Source organism: Ceratotherium simum, chromosome 2 (assembly GCF_057802395.1).
Source record: "Ceratotherium simum simum isolate JZ-2026a chromosome 2, ASM5780239v1, whole genome shotgun sequence".
Taxonomy (NCBI): Eukaryota; Metazoa; Chordata; class Mammalia; order Perissodactyla; family Rhinocerotidae; genus Ceratotherium; species Ceratotherium simum.
Window position 1 is genome coordinate 29,147,580 of NC_141901.1, and position 20,674 is coordinate 29,168,253.

The 20,674-nt window shown below is 38.2% G+C and overlaps 1 pseudogene across 1 annotated transcript in view; it reads left to right on the plus strand.

The window, feature by feature from the left end:
* Nucleotides 1-20,674, plus strand: part of LOC147917789 (membrane cofactor protein-like) — a 56,654-nt pseudogene that overhangs the window by 19,570 nt on the left and 16,410 nt on the right. The window contains exons 7-8 of the transcript XR_015553620.1: nucleotides 776-820; nucleotides 4,097-4,150. The product of XR_015553620.1 is annotated as a membrane cofactor protein-like (transcript). The remainder of the gene's footprint in view (nucleotides 1-775; nucleotides 821-4,096; nucleotides 4,151-20,674) is intronic.

Genomic DNA, 20,674 nt, shown 5'->3' on the forward strand with positions numbered 1-20,674 from the left:
TTCTCAGATTTTATTTCTTTGATGTTAAATATTAGTCATACAGAATAATTGAAAGAAGCAATTTAACTCTCTTGTATTCATTTCCATGACACATGCGGGACATAAAATTCACCAGAGGGGCCAGCCCGGTGGCATAGTGCTTAAGTTTGCACACTCCACTTCGGAGGCATGAGTTCGCAGGTTTGGATTCTGGGCGGGAACCTATGCACCACTTATCAAGCCATGCTGTGGTAGACGTCCCGCATACAAAGTAGAGGAAGATGGGCATGGATGTTAGCCCAGGGCTAATCTTCCTCAGCAGTAAGAGGAGGATTGGCAACAGATATTAGCTCAGGGGTAATCTTCTTCACACACACACAAAAACAATTCACAAGGAATTCTTCTGTTGTGATTTTATATGTTTTCATAGGGTCTTACCAGGTTATGTACATCACACAGGTATATAAATTTCTAGTGTTCTGCTTTTTTATGTGTAAAAATGGATAACAACCATTTTTGAGAAAATTGAAGCATGGGAATTTTTACCTAAATAAGTCAAGAATAAAAAGCATAATTCATATAAATAAACAGAAAGCAATAATTCCCAAGTGGGTGATCCAGTATACATTATTTTGTTTTCCAGTGCTGATTGCTCTCAGTACCAAACCTCTGATTTTGAATCATTCGCGTGTAGTAACTCCTGGTTCTATTTTTCAGAAATCTTTTCGATTCCTGGTGCAAATGCCAGCAATCACTCCCAAGTGTTTGATCCAGTCTACATTGTTTTGTTTTCCAGTGTCGACTCTTCCCAGTACAAAACCTCCAAATTCCAGTATTTCAGGTTGAGTAACTTCCTGCTTATATTTTTCAAAATCCTCTAAGTTCCTGGTTATTTTTTCAAAATTCTTTAAATGTCTGGGGATTATCATTATCATTATAGTATTTCTACTGTTGGGGACTGTATCACCCCTAGCTCATATTCTTTGTAGTTGGTGATAGGTCTCTTCCTGGAACAGGCCCTCTGTTTACATTCTAATTCTATATATTATATGTTATTGAACTATTCTGCTATCAGTGGTCATTTGTATGTGTAGAAGTTTTACATTAATAGGTAGTTGGATGTATTGATCTTTTCCCTAAAAGCTATGAGTATTATGTCTTTCTTATAAAAGTTTTAGATCTTCCCCATGCTAAATTATATAAACATTCCAACCATGTGTCCTGCTTGCATTCTTTGCATTTAAATCATCAGTACATCTGAAATTCATTATGGTACATGGAATGAGACAGGGTTCCTCTCCACTCCACTCACCCCCATCCAACGGCTAAGTCTTTGTTGAATAAGTTTTTCTTTCCAACTGTTTTGAACTGCCAACTTTTATCATACATTAAATTCATGGGGGTTCCATTCGTCTTGCTGTTGCCTTGAATGCTGTCCAATCTTGTGCCAGCACCAAATTGTTTTTTTTTTTCACTGTAGTTCTACTATATGTTTTAATATCTGGTAAAACACTTTCTTTTCAGAAATGTTCAGGCTACTCTTCTGTTGATATTTCCAGATCAACTTTTATTTTATTCTTTACCATTTTAACTCTTTTCAGTGTACTTTTCAGTGGCATGAAGTACATTCACATTGTTGTGCAACCATCACTACTTTCTATCTCCAAAACTTTTTCATCATCTCAGACTGAATCTTTACACCCCTTAAACAATAACTCTCCATTCTCCCAGGCAGGTAACCAATATTCTACTTTCTGTCTCTATGAATTTCACTATCTTAAGTTCCTCATAGAAGTGGAATCACTTCTGGCTTATTTCACTTAGGATAACATGTCCTGGCTTATTTCACTTCGTGTAATGTTTTTAAATTTCATCCATCTTCTAGCATGTATCAGAACTTTATTTCTTTTTATGACTGAATAATATTCCATTGTTTGTATATGTCACATTTAGTTTATCCATTCATCTTTTGATAGACATGTGGGTTGTACTTACCTTTTGGTTATTCTGAATAATGCTTCTCTGAATACTGGCATTCCAGTATCTGATTCCTGGTTTTCAATTTTAGGGGGTATATACACAGGAGTAGAATTGCTGGGTTATACGGTAATTCTGTGTTTACTTTTTTGAGGAACAACCATCGTGTCTTCCACAGTGGCTGCACCATTTTACATTCCCACCAGTGATGCACAAAGGTTCCAATTTCTCCATCTCTTGCCAACATTTGTTATTTTCTGTTTTTTTGATAATAGCCAGCATAATATATGTGAAGTAGTATCTCATTGTGGTTTTTATTTGCATATCCCAAATGATTATTGATTGTCTTTTCATGTGTTTATTGGTCTTTTGTATATCTTCTTTGCAGAAATGTCTGTTCAAGTCTTTTGCCCATTTTTGAACTGGTTTTTTTTTTAGTTTTAGGATTTCATTATATATTTTGGATATTAATCACTTATCAGATATATGATTTGCAGATGTTTCGTCCCATTCTGTGGATTGCCTTTTCACTGTTGATAGTGTCCTTTGATGCACATATTTTTTAATTTTGAAGAAGTCCAATTTATCTGTTTTTTCTTTTGTTGCCTGTGCTTTGGCGTCACATGCAAAAAATCACTGCCAGATCAACATCATGAAGCTTGTCCTCCATGTGTTCTTCTAAGAATTTTATAGGTTTAGCTCTTAAGTTTAGTTCTTTGACCCATTTTGAATTCATTTTTGTATGTTGTGTAAGGTAAAGGTCCAACTTCATTCTTTTGCATGTGGATATCCAGTTTCCCAAGAGCCATTTGTTAAAAAGACTGCCCTTTCCTCATTGAATGTTCTAAGGACACTTTGTGGACAATCATTTGACCATATATGCGAGGGTTAATTTCTGGGCCCTCTATTCTATTCCATTGGTCTGTGTTCCTCTCCTTATGCCAGTACCACTATGTTCTGAGTGCTGTAGCTTTTTAGTAAGTTGTAAAATCAGGATGTGAGAGTCCTTTCAAATTCACTCTTCTTTTTCAAGGTTGTCTTGACTGTTCCTAGTCCCTTGAGATGTCTTATGAATTATAGGTTGGATTTTTCTGTTTCTGCAAAATGCATGTTCAAGATGTGATAGGGGTTGCATGTAATCTGTAGATTGCTTGGCATGGTATTAACTTCTTAACAAATTAACTCTTCCAATACATGAACACAGGATATCTTTTCATTTATTTATGTCTTCTTCAATGTTTTGTAGTTTTCAGTATACGAGTCTTTCACCTCCTTGGTTAAGTTTATTCCTAAGTATTTTATTCTTTTGATGCCATTATAAATGAAACTGCTTTTTTAATTTCGTTTTTGGATTGTTCATTGTTAATGTGTAGAGATGCAACTGATTTTCGTGTGTTGATTTTGTAGCTGCAACTTTGCTGAATTCATTTATTCTAACAGATTTGTGTTTGTGTGTGTGTGTGTATGTGCATGTGTGCACACCTGTATCTTTAGAGTTTTCTGTGTAAAAGAACATGTCATTTGGAACAGGGATCATTTTGTTTCTTCCTTCCCAATTTGGGTGCTTTTTATTTCTTTTTCTTGCCTAATTGCTCTGACTACAACTTCCAATATTATGTTGAATGTAAGCGACAAACACAGGAATCCTGTCTTGTTCCTTATCTTAAGGGAAAAACTTTCAGTCTTTCACCATTGAGTACAATGTTACCTATGGATTTTTCATACATGACCTTTACTATGCTGAAGTTTCCTTTTATTGCAAATCAACTTCTAAATAGTTTATTAAACCCTCCTGTATCTTTTCATTTTAAGGAAAATCACTTTGAGTCCATAGGCTAATTTTGACAATACACTAATGATAAATTTTCTTGCTGTACCACAGAATTGTCATAGGAAATGTTACTGGACAGGAAGAAGAGTGCTAATGACATTAAATATAACTTTATAAGACTTTGTGATACTGCTTTTAATGAGAAGCATTAATATAATTTATATATGAAAATGAAGTTATAAGGGTTTTTGTACAAAGGCAAAAAATCAAACCTATGAATTTAGTGGTCTTTAAGCCTCATTAATTTTTATTATTATTCTTTTTTATTCTTTGACTCATTTCCGGTTCCATTTTTTTCTTTTCTTCTAGGACATCCCAGTCCCAGTGATGGATCACTACCACTTAAACACATGAAAACTTTAGGTATTATTTTGGTTACTAATAGCCCTGCATTATGAGACCCAAGAGGTCTTCATGGAAATATCATATTTCAGTTTTCTGTAGTTAGAGAAGTAACAATGTGTCACAAATTGGTGATAATTGACACTTGTAGTTATTTTAATAGTGTAAATACCATGACACCTGGAATCAGTAGTATGTGTAGACACATGCAGATCATACCTTTCTTAAGAGGTCTCCCACATTAGGATTCCTAGCAAGGCAAGGAATCCTAACTTTGTTAAATGCTATGGTTATAGGTAGGTTAAAATATATAAAATATAACTTGCTTTCCATTTGATAGTGTTATTTTCTCATGGCAATTTGTAGATAAATTTTCTTTCTATTTGTACCATGTATACACAAGCCTTAAAATACTATAAGTTGGGTGAGTTTTTTCCCATAACAGGCTGGTGTAGCACACTTTGTGTAGGCTCACATAGTTCACACAATTTGTGTTAAAGAGAATAATGAAGTTTAGTTGTGACAGTTAAATGAAATATAAAGATTTCTTGATTTAAAAAATGAAGAAAAATATCTATTACTTTTATTTACATTAGACAAGCTTAGTAAGGTTAATCCTTTTATAAAATGCACTTTAGGCTTGTTATGTTTTCCCTCTGAACACTGTGGTCAAACTGTCATTGTGCCAGGAACTCCAGTGCCATCTTAAGATGTGAAACACTTGATGATTGTTTCTGAAATGAAAACAGCAGAGTTAAACATGACATTTTATGCTTTGATTTATAGAAATTAAAAAAAATAATGGCAGTTTAGAAGGTTTGGTACTACTGATGAACATTTCCACGAATTAAGATCTTGTAGTATTGTTTATTGCTCTCTGGACGGTTAGAATATGTTAACCTAAATGCATATTTAGTTTCTCTGCATAATTTTTATCCATGTGCCTGGTGTTTCATTTACATTCTTAGAAAGAATTTCCTTGGTAATTTGGATTATATCTTAAATTTTGTTGAGGAGGGAATAAGGAGGGGTGATGATAAGATAAAATATTGTTTGTGAAGACACTGCAGATAGCATCTCTGTGTTCGATTAATGGAACTTTATTTATGACTTATTCCACAGACTCACTTTTGGGGAAAAAATATAAATTAAATTCCTAACAAAATCATAAGAAATGATAGAATGAATACTGAACTAAACCATGATGGGATAATACATTTTTAAAACAATTTTCCTCTAATCTTGTGAATTCTAATTGTTCTGATAACCTTTACTAAATATCCTGGTGTTGTAGCTACAGCGCAAAACAAGGAAAAGTGAGATTCCTATGAAGAGTTTCACAGGGTGAATCCTATATCTGGAGTCTGATTAGAAGGGTTCTGTGATCAAAATGACCTGGATGCACTAGCAGTCACCCTCAAACTAGATAGATAAACATTTTCTCGGCTATAGTTTTTAGATGATCTGATCAAAATGAAAATACAGCTGTTATCTGAAGGCCCATATGTGCTCAATTATCTTCAGACTGTTTTCATTTTTTCTCAGGTGGAGGAATCATTGCTCTGATTATTGTTACTGTACATACCCCAAACTTTGATAGTACTTAAATCAAAATATTACTGTGAATAAGTGCATTATTTTCTTAATGATTTTTCAGTTTCTGTAATTTTTATAGCTTGAAATTAAGTAAACCAGTCTAGAAACTTGAGCTTTTATATGATGTACTACCTTGTCTTGGTGATTGTATATTCTTTATATTCTATATGTCAGCTTGGTAACAAATCCTAAATAATACATGTTTTTTCAAGATAATTAATCATACAAGTTTGCTTCCCAAATATGCTTTGAGTAATTTTCTAAATTAAGCAAGGGCTCTTCTATGACTTACTGTGGACTGTTTAAGTGATTCCGGGGAACTGGATTTAGAGAGTAAAGAGTCCAGATGGAATATAAATGTATACGTGCTGAAATAAAATAACCTTTTCTGAAATATAACCAACATTTATTTATCCTGCTAGATTTTGAATCTTGGTAATTAGTTTTCAGTCACATGTCACTTGTTTCTTGGTGTCTTGTAGTTGTTGGCATTGCAGTAATTGGCACCTGCCTGTACAAATTTCTGCGCACCAGGAGGAGAGGATAAATTAAAGCTTGCTTCTTCTAATTTATTGGTTCTTCTCATTCTTCATATACTTTTGTGCAGCTTTTGTTTGTACTCTGTATCGCATGCCTTCTTTTTAAAAAACGTGCCTACATGTGTGTGCAGGATGAATTGCATTTCTTTACTAAAAATATTTTCTGCTGCTTTTAGTATAATTGTAACAAGAGTAACCTGTGCAGAGTTGCTTCGGCTATTATGACTGCACGAAAAATTTCTATGGGATTTGAGGTTTAAGTTCTGCAGTGAATCATGGACCATCATGGGGCCCTCTCTACCCTAGGTATACCCCATTTCCTGAATTGGATTAGTGGCCAAGATTTAATTTTAAATAATTCACTGTGGAGACTTGGACAGTTGAATTCATGGCAGTTTTCATGATGAAAGTTCCATTTGTCTGTGTAACGTAGGTAGTTGTGAGGAGCTCTGTAGTTGTCTCATTCAAATACACAATTTGATTTCTTTCCACATTGAGTGGTTATTTATACATGTGAAACTGGGGAATTAAAGCAACACTACTTGATTTCCCTCTTACATTCTCTTAATTTACTAGGTTGCAGTAAAACTGATGGGGTTAAACTTAAAGTTGCTGAGAGGGGTAAGATTTACAAGGCACATTAACTTTATTTGTCTTTTTATCTATAAAATTGAAAAAGGAGGAGGGGCATAGAATAGAAAAAAATGTACAAATACATATGTTCTAATGTTTTTAAACAGCAAACTTAGATTTTAATGAGATAACTTACAATTGAATGAAAGACTTAGAATAAATCCTGGAGCACAGACCAAGATTAGGTGCTTTGGAATTTCTGATTTTTAGTGAATTTTTTTTCCCCTGTAGCTTTGGAAATAGCTTTGAAATCAAAGTAAGAATTTTAAGACTTTTGGTATTCATCGTTTTATGATATATTTTCCTTTTATATTACTCGCTGGGTTTGGACTAGGTAATAAAAGTATCTTCTTCACTCATAAAGAGCTCAGACTTTTTCAATATTACTTGGTTATCTTTTTTAAATACCCATGATGCCTTCATTTGAATCTTAAATCTTATATTTGTAGAACACATAGTATGCATATTTGATTTCTCTATCGGTGGTATATTTTTAAAATTACATTACACAGCAGTCTGACTAGGAAATACTATCAGTGGAATATTTTTACAAAACCAAAATGTTTCTGTAGAAATGACTTCTCTAGAAAATGACGTAAAATAGGTTTCTGCTCCTCACTTTCCTTCTTTGTTTAAAACATGACTGCATCAAAATCCTTAAAGATTCCTTAATAAGTACTAATCAAACTCTCAATAGCTACGGTTAAAGGACCCTTTAAAGCTGAACAATTATCTGAGCGTTGTTCCCCCTGATAAAGGCTCAGTAGCATCAGTGATCTGAGAGTCCATTTCTAATGAGCTCCCAGGTGATGCTGCTGCTGGGCCTGGACTTCACTTTAGGGATCCAGGGTGTAGACTATTATTGATGTGCCATATTCTTGAAATGTGAAGAAACACCATCAAGTTTACTGGCAAATTTTTTTCCTGTTTAAGATAATTGGATTTTTTAAAGACTCCTCATCTATGTGTATGTTTTTTAAGAGTATGGGGTAATACTTAGCTTTACTTTTAAAAAAGTCAGGATTTTTATTATATTCTTTGCACTATTTAATGTCCATAATCTTCTCCCCAGTTGGCTGTTGTTGCCTGAGAAACTCCTTTACAAGACTATAAAATGTGTGCAGTTACTTCTCTATTTCTAGGAGTCCCTTGGAAGCAGGGCACCAGGCACAGATAATCCCAAATTCCTGTTATAACTTGGTACAAAGTGGATTTGATGTAAACTGTACTTATCATGATTTGGGAACACAGTTACCCTTCTATGGCCTTCATACCACAGTACAAAAATAGTATAAGCAGTCATTTTAAGATCATTAAACATATTTAAAGTACTGATGAAAAAATGGCCACAAGGTTGAAGTATTCTGCTATAGTTTTCTGTTTCTTATTTTTCAGCCAAGAATAGAATAAGATCCCAATTGGTCTGAAATTGTCCCATCTACACGCTCCTTTCTTTTCCCCTCCAGTGTCTTTTCTTAACTAATGTTTCTACCAGACTTTCTCGTCTTGGGATCCACAGCGCTTCCCTGTCCTTTGCTACTGCTTGAGTCCTATTTCGCATGTCATGACTGTGTGATTCCAAAAAACAGATGCATTTAGTTCAATGTTTTCACTTATTTGTAATGATTTTTCTTCTATAAATGCATGATTTTCTTTACTCTGGTTAAATCATCCCTGGATAAGTGAGAGTTCGCTAAATGCTTTAGAATTCTTTGCATTATTTGTGTGTTTTATTACCTGTGACTAAACTGTTTTTTCTTTTTTTTCTCTGTTCAGTTTATTTATTGTTTGTTATAACTTAAACCTATTTTTAATGTTTTATTAATAATGACTAATTCAATAACTTCGTAATTTTTAAGCGGTCTGCTTAAGTGAATGTTACAGAAGTTTACTGGATGTAATATATATAGTAGCCAGTTCAGGTGGTGGGGAGTGTAATGACATCAGGTGAAAAATTGAAGGGTCATATTAACTTGAACATTTTTCTACTTGGCTCTCAGATTCTTGAGCATTGAACAAACTCTTCAAAAAATTTGAAACAGAAAATTAATAAATAACAAAGATTTTTGTAATTGGTTTATATACCACATTTATGAAATTTAAATCCGTCCCAGAATACAGGAGGTCATATACTAAGTTTTACAGGGATCTTCCTCAGGTTGAAAACAAATGTTCCCAGGAAGAAACTGTACTCAGTGCAAAAGTCCAGATGCATCTGAGAATGTATGATGTCATAAAATTGATTTCCAAGACCATATTACATGGACTTAATATATGCTCTGTGTGTTCCCTCAAAATAAGATGCCAGAGTCCAGGACCCCTTCTCCTCACACAGTCTGTTTTCTGAGAGAGAGAGTTTATGTCATTCACTTCAGGCTAAACGGTTTCAGAGGTAAACAGATTGCACGGAAATTCAGAATCTGTTCATCTGCTGGGTGATCTATACGACTTTCAAGTTAAAGTAGCTTCTTGCACAAACTTCTTGTTTCAAGTTCCTAAGTGAGAGTCAGAAAAGTCTTAATTTATGAACCTGGTTATCAGCTTTACCTCGATTCTCCTGTGTCATTCATTTGACCCTACTTATTATGCCACTCACGCTGCCTTTGGGTTTCATGTTACTTTTTATTCTGCACTTTTCCCTTCCTCCATTCAGCACATACCTAACTGGTGAGAGCCATAGAGAGGTAAAATTTATTTCTCTCTGAGAAGAAGAGATGAGGGAAAGGTTTGCTTTTATCACTAAAATGTATTTGCTTCCTGTTGTGATTTTTTTCAGCGATGTCGTTTCTTTTGAAGAATATTCAGTGAATATTGAGACAGCAATGACCTGAGCTAAGATATGTGGGCAGGCAACATCAGAGGACACTCAGAGTCCTGTTGCCTTTGCTCAGTGATTGGTGTTTTCTTCTACCATTCCTGTTCTAAACGTAACATGAAGTGTCCTGACGGCTTTTGCTTTGCTGTACACTCCAGTAGAGTAATGTCCCCTCGTCCTTTTATCAGACTATCTAGCTTCCTCTACTTTCTAGCAGCTGTGAATCCAGTAGTGAGGACATTTTTTAACCAAATGGGAAATAATCACAGAATCTGTTCATTTTAAGTGCAGGAAGCAAAAAATATCCTTTTACAGAAACCAAAATACATTTTACTTACTTTTGTAAATGTATTCAATGTCAACTTGTAAATAATTCTGTAAAGGCATTTATCTGTTTCCCTTGACAAGAATATTTTTAGCATATGAAAGAGAAACCAATAAAAACATCCTCTGATTTTGAAAATTATGATGTGCACTGCCTTAAAACCTTTGACCCCATCCACCCTCTGTCTTTGAGTGAAATGAATTGGAAATGTTCCTCTATTTGTGCCAAAATGTGTGTCCACATAGCTGGGCAGAGAGGGAGATGTGTATCCTACCACTTAAAACGTGAGGCGGTACCTGAGGTTACAATCAAGAGTTTGGGAGCAGATTCTACAAAGGCCAACATGAAGGGCAATTTCTTGGTAATAGCCAAGTGGTGTCTTTGATCACAGGGGCAAAGGGAAAGACAGAACATATCAGCTAGAATGGCAGTCTGGGCCCACCCAGCCCTGTGTTTCTTGCTGGGCTCCTAGCATTCCTTTGAGGCTAAAGCCAACCAGGAAAGTAGTTTCCACACTGTTGTGAGCTTCAAGGTGTCTATCAATATTTGAAGTTAATTAAATGAATGCTGAAGCTAATAGAAAATATCAGTATTTAGTGATTCAGTTTCAGATTTTTATCATCTTCAATAGGTTTGTTGTTGTATCAAATATTTCTTTGAATATAATGCTTACTTATCTTTCTCATATATTGGATTTCTATTTAAAATTCTATTTAAAGAAAAGGATTCCACTACTACAGAAAAAAAACTGTATTGACTTTGAAAAACAGAAAAATATAGTGGTCTTAGAGAAATACTGACAGGCCTAATTATTAAGTCACTCATCACAATAGTCCTTTAAAATTGCCATATTACAAGTATAGTACTGTGACAGTGATGGTTCATAGGTTGAAATTACGGCCTCGAAAGCAGATTCAGGATATCCCCAGAAGAAACATTCTGCTACAATTTGTTATGAAGAACCTCGGAATGGCAATTTTAGGGAAAGGGCCGTCAGCCTCCAATGAATAAAGCAAATATTCCTGTGTGAGGGGCACCTCAGTTCCTTGGGGCCTGCATTTTGCTTCTCATGACCTAGACACGTGGACTGTTTAAAATGAAGCATTTAGTGGGAGCACCAGAAACTACTTTATGGAAAAGATGTTTCAAGTCATTGTTTTTGTGCTTTAATGCTAAACTTGATCTTCTAGCACTTACTCATTTGGGGACTAGAATCAGCTCTACCTGCAGGCAGAATCCATGTCTTACTTGATTTGTTTTGAAAAAAAAAAATCCATTAAATTATCTCTTACCTCTGCAATAAAGTATCATAAACTCAGTTAAAGAAGTTAGTAGGAAAAAGTGTGATCTTCCTTCCCCACTCTCTGCCCACCCATCTTCGAGGCTGCTGCTTTTCCCCCTGCATCACAACTGATATCTAACGGTGCTAGACAAAAACAGATTCTGGAGGCCAGGAGAAATCGGTCAGCCTGTGATGCTCCTAGGGGTCCTGCACCATGACAGTGCAGGTGGCAAGTCTGATTTTAGCTGGGCTACAACAGCAGCTGAATGTTCCAGGGCATCTAGGAACAAGCAGATGTCAAACTGTTATTAAAATGGGTTAATATTTAAATTTGTATTGCTTGGCTTTGTAAAATAGTTCACAGTATGCCAAGTGTTTTCCGATATTACTCACTTCATCAGGAAACCAGCACCCTATCTACCTGTGAGGCTCCAGCCTCTCCACAAAGGTGAGTTTCAGCTGGCCAGGGCAACGCTTCCACGTGGCCTATTCAGGAAGAGTGTGGACTCCTCCTTCCCAGCCATATGGAAGTGTGAGAACACTGGCAATCTTATTTCACCTTTGGTGTGACACAAAAAAACTGGTGTCCTAAAATTGTGTTAATTAGATAATCCTCTAGCACTGAATTGAGTTTTTCTTAATTGTGAAATTTTTGTTGTACATGATTGTTTGTCAGTCACCATATAAATGCATCCCTCTACCCCTTGTGCCCACCCCCTACCCCCCTTGCCCCTGGTAACCCCCAAACAGTTCTATCTGTCTATGTTGGTTTATCTTCCACATATGAGTGAAATCATACAGTGTTTGTCTTTCTCTTTCTGGCTTATTTCACTTAACATAATACCCTCCGGGTCCATCCATGCTGTTGCAAATGGGATGATTTTGTATTTTTTTTATGGCTGAGTAGTATTCCATGGTATATATATACCACATCTTCTTTATCCAATCATCAGTTGAGGGACACTTGTGTTACTTCCACATCTTAGTTATAGTGAATAATGCTACAGTGAACATAGGCGTGCATAAGCCTCTTTGGATTGTTGATTTCAGGTTTGTGGGGTAGATACCCAGTAGTGGGATAGCTGGTTCATAAGGTATTTCTATTTTTAATTTTTTGAGGAATCTCCATACTGTTTTCCATAGAGGCTGCACCAGTTTGCATTCCCACCAGCAGTGAATGAGGGTTCCCATTTCTCCTCAGCCTCTCCAGCATTTGTTGTTTTTTGTCTTGGTGATTATAGCCATTCTAATGCATGTAAGATGATATCTTAGGTTTTGATTTGCATTTCCCTGATGATTAGTGATGTTGAGCATCTTTTCATGTGCCTATTGGCCATGTGTATCTCTTCTTTGGAGAAGTGTCTGTTCATTTGTTCTGCCCATTTTTTGATCGAGTTGTTTATTTTTTTGTTGTTCAGGGTGTGAGTTCTTTACATATTATGGAAGTAATCCCTTGTCAGATATATGGTTTGCAAATACTTTTTCCCAGCTGGTGAGTTGCATATTCATTTTGATCCTGGTGTGATTTGTCTTGTAGAAGGTCTTTAATTGGATGAAGTCCCACTTGTTTATTTTTTCTTTTGTTTCCCTTGTCTGAGTAGACATGGAATTTGAAAAGATCTCTTTATGGCCCATGACGAATAGTGTACGACCTATATTTTCCTCCAGGAGTTTTGTAGTTTCAGGTCTCATCTTCAGGTCTTTTATCCATTTTGAGGTGATTTTTGTGTATGGTGAAAGAAGATGGTCGACTTTCATTCTTTTCCAAGTTGCTGTCCAGTTTTCTGAGCACCATTTATTGAAGAGACTTTCCTTTCTCCATTTTATGTTCCTAGCCCCTTTGTCAAAGATTAGCTGCCCGTAGATATGCAGTTTTATTTCTGGGCTTTCAAATCTGTTCCACTGATCTGTGTGTCTGTTTTTGTACCAGTACCATGCTGTTTAATTACTCTCGCTTTGTAGTATGTTTTCAAGTCAGGGATTGTGATGCCTCCATCTTTGTTCTTTTTTCTCAGGATAGCCTTGGCTATTCAGGGCCTTTTCTTGCCCCTTATGAATTTTAGTATTCTTTTTTCTATTTCCGTGAAGAATGTCCTTGGGATTCTGATTGGGATTGCATTGAATCTGTGATTGCTTTAGGTAGCATGGACATTTTAACTATGCTTATTCTTCCAATCCAAGTGCATGAAATATTTTTCCATTTCTTTATGTCATCATTGATTTCACTCAATAATGTCTTATAGTTTTCATTGTATAGGTCTTTCACTTCCTTGGTTAAATTTATTCCTAGATATTTTATTGTTTTTGTTGCAATTGTAAATGGGATTGTCTTCTTGAGTTCTCTGTTAGTTTGTTGTTGGTATATAGAAATGCAACTGATTTCTGTAAGTTGATTTTGTACCCTGCAACTTTGCTGTAGTTGATTATTTCTAACAGTTTTCCAATGGATTCTTTAGGGTTTTCTATATATAAGGTCATGACATCTGTAAACAGCAAGAGCTATACTTCTTCATTTCCTATTTGTATTCCTTTTATTCCTTTTGCTTGCCTAATTGCTCTGGACAAAACTGTGTTGAATAAGAGTGGTGAGAGTGGGCACCCTTGTCTTGTTCCTGTTTTCAGAGGGATGGTTTTCAGTTTTTCACCTTTGAGTATGATGTTGGCTTTGATTTTGTCATATATGGCCTTTATTATAAGGCACTTTCCTTCTATATCCATTTTATTGAGAGTTTTTATCATAAATGGATGTTGGATCTTGTCAAATGCCTTCTCTGTGTCTATTGAGATGATCATATGGTTTTTATTCCTCGTTTTGTTAATGTGGTGTATCACACTGATTGATTTGCGGATGTTGAACCATCCCTGTGTCCCTGGTATAAATCCCACTTGATCATGGTGTATGATCTTTTTAATGTATTGCTGTATTCGATTTGCCAATATTTTGTTGAGGATTTTTGCATTTATGTTCATCAGGGATATTGGTCTGTAGTTTTCCTTCTTAGTATTGTCTTTGTCTGGCTTTGGTATCAAGGTGATGTTGGCCTCGTAGAATGTGTTGGGAAGTGTTCCATCTTCCTCTATTTTTTGGAATAGTTTGAGAAGGATAGGTATTAAACCTTTTTTGAATGTTTGGTAAAATTCTCCAGAGAAGCCATCTGGTCCTGAACTTTTATTTTTTGAAAGGCTTTTGATTACTGTTTCAATCTCTTTGCTTGTGATTGGTATATTCAGATTCTCTATTTCTTCTTGATTCAGTTTTGGGAGGTTGTAGGAGTTTAAAAATTTATCCATTTCTTCTAGATTGTCCAATTTGTTGGCATATAATTTTTCATAGTATTCTCTTATAATCTTTTGTATTTCTGTGGTATCTGTTGTAATTTCCCCTTTTTCATTTCTAATTTTATTTATTTGAGGCTTCTCTGTTTTTTTCTTGGTGAGTCTGGCTAAGGGTTTGTCAATTTTGTTGATCTTCTCAAAGAACCAGCTCTTTGTTTCATTGATTCTTTCTACTGTTTTTTTAATTTCAATTTCATTTATTTCAGCTCTGATTTTTATTATTTCTCTCCTTCTACTGACTTTAGCCTTTGTTTGTTCTTCTTTTTCTAATTCTGTTAGGTGTTGTTTGAGGTCGCTTATTTGGGTTTTTCTTGTTTGTTAAGGTGGGCCTGTATTGCTATGAGTTTCCCTCTCAGGACCACTTTTGCTGCATCCCTTATGAGTTGGCACGGTGTATTTTTGTTTCATTTGTCTCCAGATATGATTTGATTTTTCCTATAATTTCATCGATGATCCATTGGTTGTTTAGCAGCATGTTGTTGAGTCTTCATAACTTTGTCACTGTCTCGGTTTTTTTCTTGTAGTTGATTTCTAGCTTCATGGCATTATGGTCAGAAAAGATGCTTGTTATGATTTCAATCTTCTTAAATTTATATAAGCATGCCTTGTTTCCCAACATATAGTCTATTCTTGAGAATGTTCCCTGTGCACTTGAGAAGAATGTGTAATCTGCTGTGTGTGGATGGAGTGCTCTATATATATCTATTAAGTCCATCTCATCAAGTTTTTCATTTGTTCATTATTTCCTTATTGATTTTCTGTCTGGATGATCTATCCATTGATGAAAACGGGGTAAGATCCTCTATTATTGTGTTGTTGTTAATATCTCCTTTTAGGTTTGTTAATAGTTGCTTTATATACCTTGGTGCTCTTTTATGGGGTGCATATATATTTAAAAGTGATATGTCTTCTTGGTGAAGTGTCCCTTTTATCATTATATATTGCCCCTCTTTGTCTCTCATTACCTGTTTTATCTTGAAGACAACTTTGTCTGATATAAGTGTGGCAATACCTGCTTTCTTTTTTTTTTTTGTGAGAAGGACTAGCCCTGAGCTAACATCTGATGCCAATCCTCCCCTTTTGTTTTTCTTGAGGAAGATTGGCCCTGAGCTAACATCCATGGCCATCTTCCTCTACTTTATATGGGATGCCGCCACAGCATGGCCTGACAAGCAGTGCGTCGGTGCACGCCCAGGATCTGAACCGGTGAACCCCAGGCTGCCGCAGCAGAGCACACGCACTTAACCACTTGTGCCACCAGGCCAGTCCCAACACCTGCTTTCTTTGGTTTGCCATTAGCTTAGAGTATTGTCTTTCATCCTTTCACTCTGAGCCTGTGTTTGTCTTTAGAACTGAGCTCTGTTTCCTGGAGGCTGCATATTGTTGGGTCTTGTTTTTTAATCCATCCCACTACTCTGTGTCTTTTGATTGGAGAGTTCAGTCCATTTACATTTAGGGTAATTATTGATATATGAGGGCTTATTGTTGCTATATTATCACTCCTTTTCCGGTTCTTTTGCATTTCGTTTGTTTCTCGTCCCCTGTGCTTTGGACTACCAATTCAGTTTGGTAGTTCTCTATGGGAGTTCTCTTAGTTTTCTCTTTCTTTACTGTGTGTGACTCTGTTCTGATTATTTAGTGGGGGTTACCATGAGGTTTGTATAAAAAAATCTCGTGGATGTGATAGTCCATTTTTTGATGGCCTCTTATTCTGTTAGACTAAGTTGATTCAATCCCTTACCTCTTCCCCTTCTAAGTTATTGTTGTTACATATTCATTCTTGTGTTGTGAGTTTGTGTTTTAACATGATGAGGTTATATTTATTTTTGGTGCTTACCTTCCCTTGATCTTTGGTTTTATAATTAAGTGTTTGCTAATCTATTCTGATGGAGAGCTGCAATTTTTCTTGTTTTGTCAACCTATTTTCCTCCTTATTCAAACCTTTGAATCCCCTTCCTCTTTTTTTCCTCAGGCATGAGGGCCTTCTTGAGCACTTCTTGTAGTGGGGGTCTTGTGGCAGTGAACTCCCTAACTTTTGTTTATCTGGGATAGTTATTATTTCTCTATCATATCTGAAGGATATTTTTGCTGGATAGAGTATTCTTGGCTGAAAGTTTTTGTCCTTCAGAATTTTAAATATATCGTTCCACTCTCTCCTAGCCTGTAAAGTTTCTGTCGAGAAATCAGCTGCGAGCCTGGTAGGAAATCCTTTGTAGGTTTTTTTTGTTTGTTTTTTTTTTGTCTTGCTGCCCTTAATATTTTTTCTTTGTCATTGACTTTTGCCAGCTTTACTATTATATGCCTTGGAGAGGGTCTTTTCATGTTGATATATTTAGGAGATCTATTTTTTTCATTCAGTGGTATTTCCAGCTCCTTCCCCAGGTTTGGGAAGTTCTCAGCTATTATTTCTTTGAACAAGTTCTCTGCTCCTTTTTCCCTCTCCTTTCCCTCTGGAATACCTATACTCCTTATGTTGGATTTCCTAATTGAGTCAGATATTTCTGAGAGAGTTTCTTCATTTCTCTTTAGTCCTAATTCCCTTCCTCCTCCATGTGGAGCATTTCTGCATTGCTGTCCTCAATATTGCTAATTCTTTCCTCCATATTATCAGCCGTGATGCTTAAGGCTTCCAGATTTATCTTTATCTCCTCTATTGTGTTTTTCATCTCCAAGATTTCTAATTGGTTTTTCTTTATAGTTTCAATCTCTTTTGTGAAGAAACTCCTGATTTCATTGAATTGTCTATCTGTGTTTTCTTGTATTTCATTAAGACCTTTATGATGGCTATTTTGAATTCTCTGTCATTAAGGTTATACATTTCTGTGCTTTCCAGGTTGACTTCTGGGTGCTTGTCATTTTCTTTTTGGTCTTGAGATTTAATATATTTTTGCATAGTGCCTGTTGGTGTTACCTTATTTTTCCTCATAGTGAAAATATATAGTTGCAGTTTCCTCTTGCTGCCGCTGGGTGGGGGTCAAAGCCTGTGTGTATTCTGGCCCACCTTGATCCGTGGGCACTCTGGTCGGCCCCCAGCTGAGCTGAGGCATGGCTGAGGTGAAGCACCGCTGAGTGGAGGCTGCTGGGGGTATAGCGTGGGAACAGCTGGAGCTGGAGTATGGGAACAGCTGGGACTGAAGTGCAGCTAGGCCAAAGCAGCTGGGGCTCGGGTGTGGGTGGGTTGAAGCAGCTGCAGCTGAAGCATGGCTGGGCTGAAAAAGCAGGAGCTGGAGCACCACTGGGCCAAAGAAGCTGGAACTGGAGTGCAGCTGGGCCAAAGTTGGTGGAGCCAAGTCAGCTGGAGCCTGAGCATGGCCAAGCAGAAGCAGCTGGAGCTGGGAGAGCAGTCGAGCAGAAGGAGCTGGGGGTGGGGTGCGGTCAAGCTGATGCAGCTGGGGCTGTGGCACGGTTCAGCCAGAACAGCTGGGGCTGTGGTGAGGTGGGACCTGAGTTGCCACTGCGCCTGGTGCAGAGGTGCAGGCACGCCCTGCCACTGGTGGGGCCGGGACACTTGGGGGCCACTGCCTCTGGGGGGGGGGGCATGGTCACGCTGCCGCTGCTGGTGGGGCCTGGGTGCCTGGGGGTCGCTGCCTCTGGGGGCGGGGCTTGGTTGCACTGCCACCGCTGGTGGGGCCCCAGTGCTGGGGGCGTCACCACCCCTGGTGCCTGGGCGCCTGGGGGCTGCTGCCTTGGGGGCCGGACCCAAGTTGTAGCGCTGCTGTGCCAAGTCTGCAGGGCTGCAGTGCTGAAGCACCAGGCAGGCGGGCCGGGTGGGGAAGGGGCACTTTCACCTCCCTGATCTCAGAGGTCTCTCGCCTCGCTGTTACTCTCTGCTCTCCTGAGGGGCTAGCTTGTTGAAAGTACCCTCACAACAGTTCCGCTGCCTCTGTAGGGCGATTCCCCACGGGCTGTGAGGGGTCTTGGAGAACGCCGGTTTTCCCATGGAGAGCTGCCCCCGCCCCCCCGAGAGCCACATGATCTCAGTCTCAAGGTTGCGGTCTTTCAGGAAGGAAGGGAGCTCCTCTTACCCCCTTCCACTTACTCTGGGGATTCCAGCACCTCAGCCCTCAGGTGCCTCAGACGTCCCCTTGTTGTGTGAATAGCTTCTGTTGGAACGTGAATGTCCTTTTTATTATGTCTTAGATGGAGAGAGTTCAATGGGGGAAGCTCACTCCACCAGGATGTTGACATCACTATCTCATTTGAGTTTTTTATAATAAGGATATATTCAAACATTACTTGCATAATTAAAAATAAATTTTAAAAATACAGGAACAGGGAGCTGGCCCAGTGTTGCAGTGATTAAGTTCGTGTGCTCTGCTTCAGCGGCCCAGGGTTCATGGGTTCAGATCCCCAGTGCAGAACTACACACTGCTCATCAAGCCAAGCTGTGGTGGCATCCCACATACAAAAAATAGAGGAGGATTGGTGCAGATGTTAGCTCAGGAACAATCTTCCTCAAGCAAAAAGAGGAGGATTGGTAACAGATGTTAGCTCAGGGTAACTCTTCCTCACAGGGCCTCAAAGTCCTTGCAGTCGTGGCGGGCATAGGATGCAGGGAAGGGCCGCAGCAGGGAGTTGCGCTTATAGCTCTGCGGGGCCAAGGCAAAGAGGCTGCACCAGAGGTCTGCGGCCAGCACATCGTGGCCTGCTGCCTCTCTGACGGCTGCCCTGCCAGAGGGCTGCATCCCGGGTCTCTGCACATTGCTGGGGGACACACGCTGGTCAGGGGCAAGGACTGAACCTGTGGTCAGCTTGGCTGGGCCCTGGGACAATGGGCCAAAGGAGACTGGGTTTCCAGGCCTGCGGTGGAGCTCCTCTCCTGGCCGCCGCACTCCACACACTGTGCCGCACTCCTCCCAGCCCATGAGTTTTGTTTTTAATTGTTTTCAAAATTTGCCTAAAAATAAAATTTGTAAACTGTGTTCAAATTTGATTTCCCATCTCCCAATTGCATCATCTTTTTTGGTTATTTGAAACTAAAAAAACATGGCTATTTTTCCTCTGATTCCATAAACAAGAGAAAGAAAGACATACAGTAGATTCTGTATGTTTCAGGTTCCCTACCAATTCTTTAGGCCTCCAGGTACAGGCTTACATTTTTCATGGGTCCTGGAAATAACAGTATGTGGTGTCTAGAGAAGAGAAGGAAATAAACTTTGAACACCAAGTTGTCTTTTTTAATTCTCACAATAGTCCTGTGAGGCAGGTGTTATTCCCATTGTGGCAGAAGAAACTGATCCTTAACGTGATTGCAAATCTTGTCCCAAGTCACAGGACTAATGACTGGTGTAGATCCCAGGTCTAACTCCAAAGTCTGTGTTCCTGCTCCTCTGCCCACTGCCGCCTGCTCCATAGCTGGACTTTCATCTCATTCTGTTCTTGAACTTCATTATGAGCAAGACTCCCGGGAGCAGGGGGATCCCAGGCAATATTTCTGCATGGAACTGGGATGTTACTGACTGCTCACACATTAAACTTGGGCAGAGACAGGAGCATGACTGGGTCAGCAAGGGGCCAGGTTGTTGGGGGTAGCTGACTTTGTTCTCCTGCTCCTCTCGTGCCTTGTGATCTCCCACAGTGTGGCTGCGGGAGTAGGGAAGATGCTGGAGATGAACCACCCAGCAATGCCTGTGCTGGACTCCTGAGTGATTCTGACACAGCACTAGGCTCAGCAGTCTGTGGGATGAGAAAACAATTCTTTAGCCATAAATGACATTTACTGGGAGATGCACGGTAGTCTTTTTTTGAAGCCGTGCAACTGCTTGATTCTGAGGTTCTATGGTAAGTTTCCACAAACCAGTCCATTCTGTGAAACAATCTGATATATATGTTGTTCTGTATGCTACACTCCAATTTGAATCTTAAAAGCAAATTGAACTCTACACTTCATAAATACATATCTGTGTTAGTCTCTGTTTGCAATCCTTCTGGATATACAGCTAGGATTGGAATTACTGGACCAGACAGCAATTCTGTGTTTCACTTTTTGAGCAATCACTAAACTGTTTTCCACAGAGGT